Genomic DNA, 15,883 nt, shown 5'->3' on the forward strand with positions numbered 1-15,883 from the left:
CCACATTTTTGCTTTTGCTTCACTGGTTTTATGACTTAGTGTGGCTGTGGGCCTGCTAATCAGACCCACAGCCCTGCTGCTCTCTCCCTAACTGATGCCAATGCACAGTAGGTGCATTACCAATTGGAACTGGTTCACCTTATTGGACCCTGTAACAGTGTACCCCAGGTACCCAGGGCATAGGTGTATCCAAGGCCTACCAGGGGCTGCAGCATGTATTATGCCATCCCTGGCCTGGCCTCACTATTTTGACACAACTGGCTGATCACTCAGCTGGGGTAAGTTTGTGTAATCACCTCTTACTTAGATGTAGTATATCTATATCTAACATATATGGACACATAGTAACCTATCAGCCACTCCTATGGCAGGCCTTAGCAATCCTGGAGGCAGAGTGCTTGGTTTCATGTGAGATGGTGCTCTGGCATGAGCTGAGCCTGTCTGCAGCTTTCGGAACAACGTCCTTTAGCTGTTTCATGATATTGCCATACCATATACTCTTAAGTGCATTATGTACCTCGCGGTCAAATGCTAACTTGTTTTGGCTTTATCAAAACATGTCGAGTAAGGTGTCATACGATTTGGAATACTACCCCCTCGCCAGTTCTGGCGACGGGGGTAGCATTCCACCCTTCTAGAGGGACACGACATGTACCCAACCTGAAACCCGGGTAAAGTTAAACAGAGCCTCAGCATCACAAAATGGATGCTGCCACCACAGACACAAGTCTGCCCTCCTGCTGCTGGGAGTCCTTCCAGCTTGGGAGGTGTGGACAAAGGGTTTCCTGTCAGGGGAGGTGCTTGCACCACCCCAGACTGGATTTTGTGTAGTGGGTTGGGGAGGGCTGAATAGATTGAGACATGCCTGGGGCACACAAGGTGTCCCTGTGCATATGCCAGTTCAAACCGGAGCTGGGGCTCTCCAGCCCCAGTCCCGGCGCGAAACTGGACAAAGGAAAGGGGATGTAACCACCCCCCTTCCTGGTCCCACCCAGAGGAGGGACCTAGCAGGTAATCCGGCCCCTAGATTTGGAATAAGAGTAGGAGCTGTGTCCCAAGACTTCAGATCATCCTGAAACTCGACTTCAAGAAGAAGAACTACTGGACTTCGACGTTCTGCTGCACAGAAGACTGAAGAGAATCTACCTTGTGGGCAAGGAGTGACCACCCTGTGAATACAGGCACCATCCAGCAACTCAACGACTGCTTTGCCGCCGCCTCCCGCCGGGGACCGAGCCCAGAGCCTGACAAGACCCAGACTCCCAGACATCTCTGAGCCAGATCCACAGTCCCTGCAAAGAAGAGACCCGTGGAGGCACCGAGAGACGTGGGACCGGCCACCTTGAAACGTCCACGACAAGCTGACTGCTCAGCACCTGAGGCATCCTCAATGCTGTGCGCTGAGCCCTGAGAAGCCCCAACACCGAGCAGCATTTGCACCAAAGATCAGCCCTCCAGCATCCACGAGATCCGCGTGGGGCCCTTTTGCTTTTTGCCACTCGACACATCATCCCGGTTACTGGCCCGTTGGCTAGTGGCCATCTTGGCGATGAAATCTACAAACAACACCACTGGTCTGGTTGCTCCAGACTGGCCCTTGCTCCTGTGAAAAGGAACAGCCCCTCTGACCTTGCTGGTTAGAGCCCCAAGCTTTCATCGATTCATGCGTGGCTTGCATTAGCCAAGGCCTGTTTGCTCCGATCAAGAAGCCGACACTGCCATCAGCTAGAGCCTTTGTGGGACAGCTCGTGAGTGACTCCTGGTCATCTTTGATCCCTTCACTTCCACGTGGCTGCGGAGACAAGCTTCCCTTCTTCACCTGTTGGCACCCGACATCGCCTGGTTCCTTCCTGGTTCCACGCCGGTCACTGGCTAGTGACTTTGAACACTGTCCCCTCTGCTTACAGGTCTTCTACTCTTCAGATCCTCCCTTGGATCCACCCGAACTCTTCCTGCCTGGCCGCCTGCGCATTTTCATCTTCAGGCTCCATAGACCTGCACGACGAAACCCGACGTACTTTGACACCTATGCACCCGTTCCTGTGGGTGAGGTAACGCTGGCACTCCGGTGCTCCTGTGTAGAGAAACATCTCTAGTGTCTAGGTTTCAAGTTGTTAGGTTCTAGTCCATCCAGAAGGTTCCTTTTTCTTTAACTTTGTGACTTTTACGCACCCATTGAAATCAATAGGTGCACGAGTGTAACTTTTCACACTGCACACGCATCCTGTGGGCCTCCTGGTCACTAACTACAGTTAGCTCCTTGTCGTCCCAGTGATTCCCAAGGCCCTAGGCCTTCTTTCCTTTCTATTGGTGGTTCTTATACCACTATTTTAGTATATGGTTTAGCTGGCCACCTGGCCCATCCATAATTGTGCAACTTTTGTATATTTAAACACTGCCTTGTTTTAACGAATGTGCTTCTGTGCTCATAAAGAGTATAGGGGATACTTTTAAGTAAATAAATACATATATATTTTGAATATATATCTGTGTGGTGTCCTTTCATTTGGTATTCAAGGAGGTTACATATGGTAAAACAGCTGGCTTCACATGCCCTCAAGAGTTTTGTCATGATTCGGGCCAAGCGCCTACCCAGCCTACAATCCCCAGATTCCCCGGGACTGGAGGGGGCGGTGCCTAGAGTAGAAAAGGGACGAGACGCACGCAGAACGCCGTGCGTAATTCCAAGATGGCGGGTTCGTCGTTTGTTTGTGTCGAGTGTTCTGGAGATTTGGAGATTTCTTAAGACCGGAGACCCGATATTCCAGAGTCCGGTCCCGGGTTCTATCCAGAGAGCTCTAGCGCCCAGCGGGTGCTCTTCGAAGGTACTGTAGCCGCAACCTGGGGATCCCGTGCAGAAGCTACTACCGAATCCACGCTCCGGGTTCGGCGCACGATTCACAGGTATTTTCTCGGCCCCAGTCCCGAAAAGGACAGGAGGGGCCTGCCGATCCCGCACCCAGACACGAACTTTGGAGTGTCAGGTTCCGGGAGTGCGGGTGCTTCATCATCTACCCAAGGGGTATTTCAGCTCTCAGGGGGGAGCTATTCACCGACCTTACCCTCGAAGGGTGAGACTCGAAGAACTTTGGTTACAGGAGGACCGTAAGGCAGGCGCATGATGCAAGGTAGCATAGGTGCCCTTCCTGTTTATAGACATTCGAGCACCAGAGCGTTCAGGCTCTTTTCTCGTGACTAACATCAGGTGCTGTTATACATTCAGGAGAGGTTTTCCAGGTGTCGAACTTTGTATAGGTAGAGTTCTCTGCCACGGTCTCTGAGAAGGGGTCATGAGTGGCGTGTGGTTGCGCTACCAAAAGGCATTTAAGATATCGCATGATCGGAAGCCAGTGGCCATAGGCACTGAGAAGTATTGAATGAGGTTGAGTGTTTGTGTGTTTATGATGTGATAATAATACTGCTGACACAAAGGCCTTACGATCATCCGCAGCACTCACTCTCATAGAAATTTGTTGCACTAGCGAGAATTCATGAGAGTAGAAAGTGTGTTATAACCTGGCATATTGTTTGTATGTTTATTTTCGTTACAGGTTCTACTCCCCGCTGTTCCCATCCTTCCCTTCCCTCGCTTGATTGCTCCAACCTTCCGTGCCTTTGGTGCAGGAGTTGGGGACGTCGAGAGGTGGACCCCTTATAGCATCCCCTGAATCCCGAGGAGAGTCAAGTCTGAGACGGATCGTCACAGAATTACGCACCCACGTATTGAGACCCCTCCCGGTTCAGGGGGCGCTGTAGGGACGCAGTATGAAAGAGGTCCTACAGGCCTTGGCCGCAGTTCAGCAGGAGTTAGCAGCTTCTAGGGCTGAAACCGCGGCATTACGAGATAAAGTGGAACGCGTGTCGAGAAATCCTTTTGACGCGGGTGCCGGGGCGCTGCCAATCCAGGTCATGGTGCCTCCACCTATTCCACTTGCTAACCCGGAAAGATATACCGGGGACCCCCAGAAAATACAGGTTTTCCTCACCCAAATATTAATGCATTTTTCCTGTAGGCCTTCCTCCTTCCCGAATAACCATTCTAGAGTGGCTTTTGCCATCTCCTATTTGGCCAGAGATGCCGCGAATTGGGCTGTGCCATTAGTAAGGAACAACGACCCAGTGTTGTCCGATTGGGATGAGTTTAGTGTCGCGTTGGAAGGGGTGTTCGACAGGCGAAGCACCACCTTTAGTGCAGATAGAGAGCTTCTGGAGCTCAAACAGGGAAAAACCAATTTGGTGACTTATTTGACATCATTTAATCGACTGGTAGCAGAGGCAGCCTGGCCAGAAGAGAAGAGAATGTCCCTGTTTTACCAGGGCCTTTGCGATGACTTAAAGGACGTCATTGCCCGCATAGACCCACAACCTCGCACCTGCACCGCACTGGTGAGTCTAGCCTTACGATTGGATGGGCGCATCACAGACCGAGGGGGTGACAGGTTTAGAGGGGAGAGGAGTAGGAAAGAACCAAACATTGGAGATACACCCCCAGAGCCCATGGAAGTAGGAGCTGTGAGGGCTCCGTTGTCTAGAGCAGAAAAGGAAAGCAGGCGAATACAGGGGTTGTGTATGTATTGTGGGAAGAAGGGGCATTATGTCCGGAAATGTCCCTCGCGTCCAAAAAGAACAGGGGGGTATAACAAGACTAGAAAGGCACTAGCCACAGTGGCTAGCAACGACTCCGACCCAGGGTTGTTGGGTAGTTCAGTAGAGGAGAAGCCGCCAACGTGGAGAATCCCCTCTTAGGCTACTGCTCAACTGCAAGACACCGAACGACATATAGAGCTGGTAATGTGGATAGGCAAGGGAACCCTCTCTTATCAGATTAGAGCCATGTTGGACTCGGGAGCCACTGGTAATTTCATCCACAGAGGATTGGTGGACAGGTTTGCGCTAAGGAAGGTGTCGAGGGACATCCCCGAAGAAGTATTGGCGGGCGATGGCAAACCACTGACATTGGGGCTTCTCATAGACCAAACAGAGAATCTACAGTTAGAAACCAGAACAGGGGACATGAGACACATAGAAACCCTGGCTTTGAATATCATAGAGGCCCCCCAGTACGAGGTGATCTTGGGAATGCCTTGGTTTAGCCTCCATAACCCCACCATAGATTGGAGGGAAAGGACTGTTCAGTTTTTGTCGGGGGCTTGTCAGGAGCACCTAGTTCTCGTGGGGGATCCCCGGGTGGAGGCATTGGCATGCTCGTTCGATGTCGCGACGACTGCCGAAAAAGAAGTCAGTTTACCCCAACAATACTCCTCTTTTTCTGATGTATTCAGTAAAACAAGGGCAGAGACGCTTCCTCCTCACAGGTCATACGACTGCCAGATCGATTTGGTGGAAGGAGCGAACCTCCCGATGTGTAGGGTTTATGCGCTATCAGAGCCGGAGACCAAACACCTCCGGGAATATTTGGACCATTTCTTAGAACTTGGATTTATACGTCCTTCTAGATCCCCGGCGGTGTCCCCTTTGTTTTTTATAGCAAAAGCCAACGGAGAGCTAAGAGCATGTTGCGACTATAGGATGCTGAACAAAAACACAGTTCGCAACCGATACCCGCTGCCTCTTATACCCGTCTTGTTAGACCAGGTGAGGGAGGCCACAGTCTATACGAAGTTAGACCTAAGGGGAGCATACCATTTGGTACGCATACGCAGCGGGGACGAATGGAAAACAGCGTTCAAGACCCGCTACGGTCTTTTCGAATATCTGGTAATGCCGTTCGGGTTGTGCAACGCCCCGGCGGCATTCCAGTATTTCTTGAATGACGTACTAAAAGAGTACATAAATAGAACTGTGGTCGTATATATTGACGACATTTTGGTCTATTCGGATTCCATGAGCGATCACACAGAGCACGTAATTCAGGTGTTAAAGGCCTTACAAAAGCATAGCTTATATTGTAAACTGAGCAAATGCGAGTTTGGGGTGTCTGAGGTGGAATTCTTGGGAGTGATCCTCCGTCCGGAGGGGTTATGCATGGCAGAGCGCAAAATACAGGCGTGCTGGAGTGGCCATCTCCACGCAATGTCCAAGAAGTACAATGCTTCCTGGGCTTTGCCAACTATTATTGGAGATTCATCCAAGGGTTCTCCCAGAAGGCCGTTCCTATCACGCGACTGCTCAGGAAGGGCGTATCTTTTGAATGGACCCCAGAAGCGGATAGGGCTTTCGGATATCTAAAGAGGGCTTTTACCACGGCACCGGTGTTGCGACACCCACAGCTTGATGCACCTTTTATGGTGGAAGCGGACGCCTCCAACGAGGCTATCGGAGCCGTCTTGTCACAAAGGGATAGGGACACTGGGCAGCTCCTCCCCGTGGCCTATCTTTCCAAAAAACTTCTTCCAGCGGAACGGAACTATAACATAGCGGAGAATGAACTGTTGTCCATAAAAAAGGCCTTCCAGGAGTGGCGTCCATACCTGTGGGGGGCTAAGTTCCCCGTTACAGTCTACTCCGACCATAGGAATCTGATGTATCTAAAGACGGCACGCAGGCTTTCCCCCAGACAAATGAGATGGATGCTCTTTTTTGAGGAGTATAACTTCATCATTACCTTCAGGCCAGGCACCGACAACCGCAAGGCAGATTCACTGTCCCAGGTGCTGGTCACAGAAACGGACACAGAAGTGGTGGAAGAGGCAATCATCCCTTCCTCCAAGGTAGTCTGTGCGTTACAGGCAGAGGACTATATGACCAGTATCAGGAAAAGCAAGAGTCCACAAGCATGGAGCCGGTGGGCTGAGAAGGAACCGCAGAGAACGATAAGGCAGGGGTTGCCTTTTCGGAACCAGAGACTCTACCTGCCTTCTAGGGCACTTAGACAAAAGGCGTTTACGTGGTGTCATGAAGCTCCGTTAGCCGGACATCCGGGCATACAGAAAACCACCGTATTAGTGCAAAGATACTTTTGGTGGGCCTCCTTAGTCATGGATGTAAGGACTTGGGTCTCCGAATGTGAGGATTGTGCAAGGGGTAAATCAGACAACTCACCGAAGAGAGGATTGCTCCTTCCCTTGCCCACGCCGGTGACGCCGTGGCTGAACATCAGCTTGGATTTCGTAACGGGTCTTCCGCTGGATCAGGGGTGTTCCGCTATTTTGGTGGTGATAGACAGCCTAACCAAGATGGGTCATTTCATCCCGTGTAAGACACTACCCAAGGCTGGACAGACAGCACAGTTATTGCTCCAACACGTGGTGAGGATACACGGCATCCCGCAAGTCATCATCTCAGACAGGGGCCCCCAATTCATAGCTCGCTTCTGGAGGGGTTGGTGCAGTGCCCTAAGGATTGAATCAGCGGTGTCATCGAGCTTTCACCCACAGACTGACGGACAAACCGAACGGTTAAACCAAACCGTGAAAAAGTACTTGCGGTGCTATGCGGCGGAGTCTCAAGAATCTTGGGTGGCCATGCTTTGGATGGCTGAATTGGCCTATAACAACGGCACACATAGTTCCATCAGGGTCTCTCCCTTTGCTGCCAACTACGGTTACAACGCCCGGATTCTGCCGATTAGCATACCCAGACGATTCACCGCTCAACCGTCGGTGCAAGCTCACATGAGAGAGTTACGACGCGGGCACGCTGTGGCACGGAGGCTTCTGGCCAAGGCGAAACTGACCTATAAACGATGGGCTGATCGACACCGAGTGGAGGGTCCCCGGTATAAATAAGGGGATAGAGTGTGGCTGTCAACAAGGAACATCCGCTTTAAATTACGTAGCGTGTTCCACCCGAGGTATATAGGACCCTATCGAGTACTGAAACAGATAAATCCGGTGGCCTATAAATTGAAACTGCCAGGCTCTCTACGGATCCATCCTGTTTTCCACTGCAGCCTGTTGAAGCCTGCCTTAGGCGGGGTGAGGAAGCCAGCACCCACCTTGGTCACCATAGAGGGGCCGGAGTACGAAGTACGGCGAGTGGTAGATGCCAAGTATCGAGGGAAAAGATTATGGTACCTGATATCCTGGACAGGATATACCTCCGAAGAGGATTCCTAGGTACCCTGTGATAACGTGGACGCCCCAGCCAAGATCAGATCGTTCTACCGCTGCCACCCGGATAAACCTGGGTCAAGGAGACGCCGGGACAGGGACCTACTGTCATGATTCGGGCCAAGCGCCTACCCAGCCTACAATCCCCAGATTCCCCGGGACTGGAGGGGGCGGTGCCTAGAGTAGAAAAGGGACGAGACAAACGCAGAACACCATGCGTAATTCCAAGATGGTGGGTTTGTCGTTTGTTTGTGTCGAGTGATCCGGAGATTTGGAGATTTCTTAAGACCGGAGACCCGATATTCCAGAGTCCGGTCCCGGGCTCTATCCAGAGAGCTCTAGCGCCCAGCGGGTGCTCTTCGAAGGTACTGTAGCCGCAACCGGGGGATCCCGTGCAGAAGCTACTACCGAATCCACGCTCCGGGTTCGGCGCACGATTCACAGGTATTTTCTCGGCCCCAGTCCCGAAAAGGACAGGAGGGGCCTGCCGATTCCGCACCCAGACACGAACTTTGGAGTGTCAGGTTCCGGGAGTGCGGGTGCTTCATCATCTACCCAAGGGGTATTTCAGCTCTCAGGGGGGAGCTATTCACCGACCTTACCCTCGAAGGGTGAGACTCGAAGAACTTTGGTTACAGGAGGACCGTAAGGCAGGCGCATGATCCAAGGTAGCATAGGTGCCCTTCCTGTTTATAGACATTCGAGCACCAGAGCGTTCAGGCTCTTTTCTCGTGACTAACTTCAGGTGCTGTTATACAATCAGGAGAGGTTTTACAGGTGTCGAACTTTGTATAGGTAGAGTTCTCTGCCACGGTCTCTGAGAAGGGGTCATGAGTGGCGTGTGGTTGCGCTACCAAAAGGCATTTAAGATATCGCATGATCGGAAGCCAGTGGTCATAGGCACTGAGAAGTATTGAATGAGGTTGAGTGTTTGTGTGTTTATGATGTGATAATAATACTGCTGACACAAAGGCCTTACGATCATCCGCAGCACTCACTCTCATAGAAATTTGTTGCACTAGCGAGAATTCATGAGAGTAGAAAGTGTGTTATAATCTGGCATATTGTTTGTATGTTTATTTTCGTTACAGGTTCTACTCCCCGCTGTTCCCATCCTTCCCTTCCCTCGCTTGATTGCTCCAACCTTCCGTGCCTTTAGTGCAGGAGTTGGGGACGTCGAGAGGTGGACCCCTTATAGCATCGCCTGAATCCTGAGGAGAGTCAAGTCTGAGACGGATCGTCACAAGTTTAGCCTGCAGACTGCACTGTCCACGCTACCACTAGGATAGCTGGTCTATCAAGGTTGACTTCAACCACCACCATAAGGGTTGTTTGGCATGGTACAAGGTGATCACTAGAATTAGTGAGCAGCATATACCAGGCAAACTTCTCACATTGGTGAGCAGCGGTTGGGATTTGAGCTTGCTGTGTTTTACCAATTGTAATCTTTGAAAATATCATTTGAAAGATCATACAGGTACCTTTAGGTACATATAAAAACACGACTAGTATACATAAGTTCTACTGAACTTAGTTGTTGTAGAGCAAAGGGAGTAGCACACCCTGACTACAACTAACTAGAAAAGGTACAGTAGGAAAACACCAGTGTAGGTAGATTGCAACACATCCACCTCACTAAGAGAATGGCTGGAGCAGCAGGAGCCACTGGGCTCCCAGTTGTTGAGAGTGACCCTCAAAAGGCACCATCCAAATATTCTATGTTAAACTATCAGGAGTTAAGACAGCTGTGTAACACCAGAGGTCTTAAGCAGGGTCAAAACCCTACTATAGCCCAACTCCTGGAGCTATTAGATTACTCTGATACTTAAAGTCCCCCTGACTCAGTCCCTACAGGGTCTGGAAATGGAGGTCACCCATCTGAAGATGATAATACTAATGCACCTATCACTCCAGAGGGAGATGATGCAGATGAGGAGGAGGCAGATTCAGATGATAGACATAGCCAGGTGCCAGTCAGGAGACTTAGCCAGGCTAACTTAAGCTTACATGGGACTGGAAATGGGATACCTCCCTACAGACCCCCAAGCAGGCTTAACCAGAGACAGAGGGATAGAAGATCCAGTTCGAGTGGGTCTGACCATTCCACTGGCTCTAAAGGCCCCAGTGCCCCTGCTCAGAGGAGGATGACTTCCCCTCAGAGGAGAGAGCATGAAGCCAAGATGAGAGAGGCTGAACTTAGGATTCAAAGGCAAGAACTAGAAGTTGCCTTAGCTAAGGAGAAACTTGCTAGAGCAAGACAGTCTAGAGAGAGTGGATTAGATTCCACTGGTGGCAGCCATATCCCTAAGGATAAAGACAGGTCCTATGATCATAGAAACCAGAGTAAGAGTGTGCCCCCCTACAAAACTGGGGATGACATCCACAAGTGGATAACTGCCCTTGAGAGGGCCTGCAGAGTACAGCAGGTCCCTCAGGAGCAGTGGGCAGCAATCTTGTGGCTCTCCTTTGAAGGTAGAGGCAGAGACAAGCTCCTCACAGTTAGTGATGAGGATGCTAGAAACTACCTGGTCCTGAAGAGTGTTTTGATTGATGGGTTAGGCTTAACCACTGAACAGTACAGGTTAATGTTCAGAGACACCCAGAAGACACAGACTCAGGACTGGTCTGAATTTGTTGAGTGTGCCACTAAGGCTCTGGAGGGCTGGTTGCTGGGAAGTAAGGTTGCAGATTACACAGGATTGTATAATCTAATTATGAGAGAGCAAATCTTAAATAATTGTCAGAACCAGCAGTTGCATCAACACCTGATTGACTCAGATCTGACCTCTCCCCAAGAATTGGGAAAGAAGGCAGACAAATGGGTTAGAACCAGGGTTAAGCAAAAGAACCAGAACCAGAACCAGGGTGGTGACCAGAAGAAGGCAGACCAAAAGGGTGTGGAACAGAAACCCAAAGACCAGAAGTCTTCACCAGGCCCCCAACAGAATAATGAGGGTGGGTCCCAAACTTCCAAGAAGAAGAAGAAAGAAGGTCAGAAAAAGCCATGGTGTAATGTTTGTAAAAACACCTCTCACTGGACCAGTGATTGTAAGAAAACTGGAGCCCCCAACACTGCAGCCCCTAAGGCACCTGCACCCCCTAGTACAGTTAGCAGTGTTGGTCCTCAGGCTAAGGGAGTAGTGGGGTTAACCTTGGGTACTGAAGGAGATTCTGGCCTAGTCAGAACTCCTACACAGGCTGTTCTGATTTGTGAGGTGGGCATGGATTTGTCCACTACTATGAGTCCTAGTAATCTAGGCAAGTACAGACAGACACCTCTAATAAACAATAAAGTGGCTCGAGCATACAGGGACACTTGTGCCAGTGTCACCATGGTGACACCTGGCTTTGTGGACCCTGGACAGATAATACTAGGTGATAATTACCTAGTGACCAACGCCAGCAATGTCTCTACTACACATAGTGTGGCAATTGTTAATTTCTCCTGGGGAGGGGTAACTGGCCTCAAAAAGGTTGTGGTAAGTGGAGACCTCCCAGTTGAATGTCTGTTGGGCAATGACCTAGAATCCTCTCTATGGTCAGAAGTGGAGTACAGGACTCATGCAGTGATGTTAGGGATTTCATCACATGTCCTTGCTGTGACTAGGTCACAGGCCAAAAAGTGCCTCACTGAACCTCAGGTCTTGGATCCTGGAACAATGGACCAAGCACCTACCAAGAAGAAGAACAGAAGGGTAAAGGCTGTGCCTTCCCTCCTGCCTGAAAGTGAAGATCAGTCTTCTCATGAAACTGATTTTGAGACCGCTGAAGGAACTGTCCCTGAAGAGCTTGAACCTGACCAGGTTGAGTTTCTGGGGGCAGGGGGACCTTCTAGGGCTGACTTAAGGCAGGCTCAGTTAGACTGGCCTTCCCTTGAATCCCTCAGACAGCAGGCTGCTGCTGAGGCTGCTGGGAATGCTCAAGGTACCTATAAAGTATATTGGGATGATGGGCTCCTTTATTCAGAGGCTAGAGACCCAAAACCTGGTGCAACCAGGAGGTTGGTTATACCTCTGCAATTTAGGGGCTTCCTTCTTACCTTGGCCCATGATATTCCTCTAGCAGGACACTTAGGCCAGAATAAGACTTGGGACAGGCTTGTCCCTCACTTTCACTGGCCTGACATGAATGAAGATACCAAGGAGTTTTGTCGCTCCTGTGTAACCTGCCAAGCCAGTGGCAAATCAGGTGGCACAACCAAGGCCCCCCTAATACCACTACTTGTTGTGGGGGTTCCCTTTGAGAGAGTGGGGATTGATATCGTGGGTCCCATGGATCCCCCCACTGCATCTGGGCACAGATTTATACTGGTGGTAGTGGATCATGCCACCAGGTATCCAGAGGCAATTCCCCTTAGGACCACAACAGCTCCTGTTGTCGCCAGGGCCTTACTGGGAGTTTTCTCCAGAGTGGGGTTTCCTAAGGAGGTAGTATCTGACAGAGGTGCCAACTTCATGTCAGGATACTTGACAGCTGTGTGGAAGGAATGTGGTGTCAACTACAAATTCACCACTCCTTATCATCCACAATGCAATGGGCTTGTTGAGAGATTCAACAAGACCCTAAAGGGTATGATCAAAGGATTATCTGAAAAGCTTAGGCGAAGATGGAACATCCTTCTACCCTACCTTCTGTTTGCTTACAGAGAGGTCCCACAAAAAGGAGTTGGCTACAGCCCCTTTGAATTGTTATTTGGGCACCCTGTAAGAGGACCCCTATCTCTGGTGAGGGAAGGATGGGAGTTACCTCTCAAAAAGCCTAAGCAAGACATAGTGGACTATGTACTTGGTCTCCGTTGGTCTCCGCTCCCGGATGGATGAGTACATGGAGAAGGCATCCAAAAACCTGGAGGCAAGCCAAGATTTACAGAAAGCTTGGCATGACCAAAAGGCTGTTTTGACTGAGTACCAGCCAGTACAGAAGGTATGGGTGTTGGAGCCAGTGGCCCCAGCAGCACTCCAAGACAAATGGTCTGGACCCCATACAATTGCTGAAAAGAAGGGAGAGGTTACCTACTTGGTGGACCTAGGAACTCCCAGGAGCCCCCACAGGGTGCTCCATGTCAACAGGCTCAAGGCATATGTTGACAGGGCAGACATGGGCTTGCTCATGGCTAAAGATGAGGGACAGGAGGAAGAGAGTGACCCTCTCCCAGACCTGTTGTCTCAGAACCCTGAAGATGGCTCAGTTGATGGTGTGGCCTTAGGTGGCAGCCTCACTGAACATCAGCAAAATGACTGCAGACAAGTTTTACAGTCATATAGACATATGTTCTCATTGACACCCAGTCAGACTAACTGGTGTACCCATGTGGTGGACACTGGTGACAGTCTTCCTGTGAAAAGCAAGATTTACAGGCAACCTGACCATGTCAGGGACTGTATAAAGACTGAGGTGCAGAAAATGCTGGAGTTAGGTGTCATTGAGCCTTCAGAGAGCCCCTGGGCTAGCCCAGTGGTTCTGGTCCCCAAACCTCACACACAAGATGAAAAGAGAGAGATGAGGTTCTGTGTGGATTACAGAGGACTCAATGCTGTCACCAGGACAGATGCACACCCAATTCCAAGGGCAGATGAGCTCATAGATAGACCGGCTTCTGCCAAGTTTTTGAGAACATTTGATTTGACAGCTGGCTATTGGCTAATCAGGTTAGCTGAGGAGTCCAAGGCCAAAACAGCATTCTCAACCCCAGGAGGTCATTACCAATTTGTGGTGATGCCCTTTGGTCTGAAGAATGCACCTGCCACTTTTCAAAGGTTGGTGAACCAAGTCCTTACTGGGTTGGATGACTTCAGTGCAGCATATCTAGATGATATTGCTGTCTTTAGCTCCACCTGGGAGGATCATCTGATTCACCTGACAAAAGTACTAGAGGCCCTGCAAAAGGCAGGCCTCACTATCAAGGCTACTAAGTGCCAGATAGGGCATAGTAAAGTTGTATACTTGGGCCACCTTGTAGGTGGAGGCCAGGTTCAACCACTGGAGAGTAAGATCCAGACCATCAAGGACTGGTCCCCTCCAACTACCCAGACTCAGGTCAGAGCTTTCTTGGGCCTGACTGGGTACTACAGGAAGTTTGTTAAGAACTATGGGTCCATAGTGACTCCTCTTAATGATCTGACATCCAAGAAGATGCCCACAAGGTTCAGTGGACAGTAAACTGTCAAAAGGCATTTGATGACCTGAAGAAGGCCATGTGCTCTGCACCTATCCTGAAGAGTCCTGACTACTCCAAAGAGTTTATTGTCCAAACAGATGCTTCTGAGTTGGGGGTGGGAGCTGTGCTTTCACAACTTAATGTAGATGGTCAAGACCAGCCCATTGCTTTTATTAGCAGAAGGCTGACCCCTAGAGAGAAACGTTGGTCAGCTATTGAGAGGGAGGCCTTTGCTGTAGTGTGGGCCCTGAAGAAGTTGAGGCCATACTTGTTTGGAACTCACTTCAAGATTCAGACCGACCATAAGCCCCTCTTATAGCTAAATCAGATGAAGGGTGAAAACCACAAACTACTCAGGTGGTCCATTTCCCTACAGGGGATGGACTTTACAGTGGAGCACCGCCCAGGGACTGACCATGGTAATGCAGATGGTCTCTCCCGGTACTTTCACTTAGAACATGAAGACACAACTGGTCAAGGTTAGTCTAATGTCCCTGCGTTTGGGGGGGCGGGTTGTGTAGGAGAGTAGGGTCTGCTATCCTATGGTCACCCCAAATTTTTGCTTTTGCTTCACTGGTTTTATGACTTAGTGTGGCTGTGGGCCTGCTAATCAGACCCACAGCCCTGCTGCTCTCTCCCTAAACTGATGCCAATGCACACTAGGTGCATTACCAATTGGAACTGGTTCACCTTATTGGACCCTGTAACAGTGTACCCCAGGTACCCAGGGCATAGGTGTATCCAAGGCCTACCAGGGGCTGCAGCATGTATTATGCCACCCCTGGCCTGGCCTCACTATTTTGACACAACTGGCTGATCACTCAGCTGGGGTAAGTTGGTGTAATCACCTCTTACTTAGATGTAGTATATCTATATCTAACATATATGGACACATGGTAACCTATCAGCCACTCCTATGGCAGGCCTTAGCAATCCTGAAAGCAGAGTGCTTGGTTTCATGTGAGATGGTGCTCTGGCATGAGCTAAGCCTGTCTGCAGCTTTCGGAACAACGTCCTTTAGCTGTTTCATGATATTGCCATACCATATACTCTTAAGTGCATTATGTACCTTGCGGTCAAATGCTAACTTTGGTTTGGCTTTATCAAAACATGTTGAGTAAGGTGTCATACGATTTGGAATACTACCCCCTCGCCAGTTCTGGCGACGGGGGTAGCATTCCTCCCTTCTAGAGTGACACGACATTTACCCAACCTGAAACCCAGGTAAAGTTAAACAGAGCCTCAGCATCACAAAATGGATGCTGCCACTACAGACACAAGTCTGCCCTCCTGCTGCTGGGAGTCCTTCCAGCTTGGGAGGTGTGGACAAAGGATTTCCTGTCAGGGGAGGTGCTTGCACCACCCCAGACAGGATTTTGTGTAGTGGGTTAGGGAGGGCTAAATAGATTGAGACATGCCTGGGGCACACAAGGTGTCCCTGTGCATGTGCCAGTTCAAACCGGAGCTGGGGCTCTCCAGCCCCAGTCCTGGCACGAAACTGGACAAAGGAAAGGGGATGTAACCACCCCCCTTCCTGGTCCCACCCAGAGGAGGGACCTAGCAGGTAATCCGGCCCCTAGATTTGGAATAAGAGTAGGAGCTGTGTCCCAAGACTTCAGATCATCCTGAAACTCGACTTTAAGAAGAAGAACTACTGAACTTCGATGTTCTGCTGCACAGAAGACTGAAGAGAATCTCCCTTATGGACAAGGAG

The sequence above is a fragment of the Triturus cristatus genome, chromosome 7, assembly GCF_964204655.1.
Source record: "Triturus cristatus chromosome 7, aTriCri1.1, whole genome shotgun sequence".
Lineage (NCBI taxonomy): Eukaryota > Metazoa > Chordata > Amphibia > Caudata > Salamandridae > Triturus > Triturus cristatus.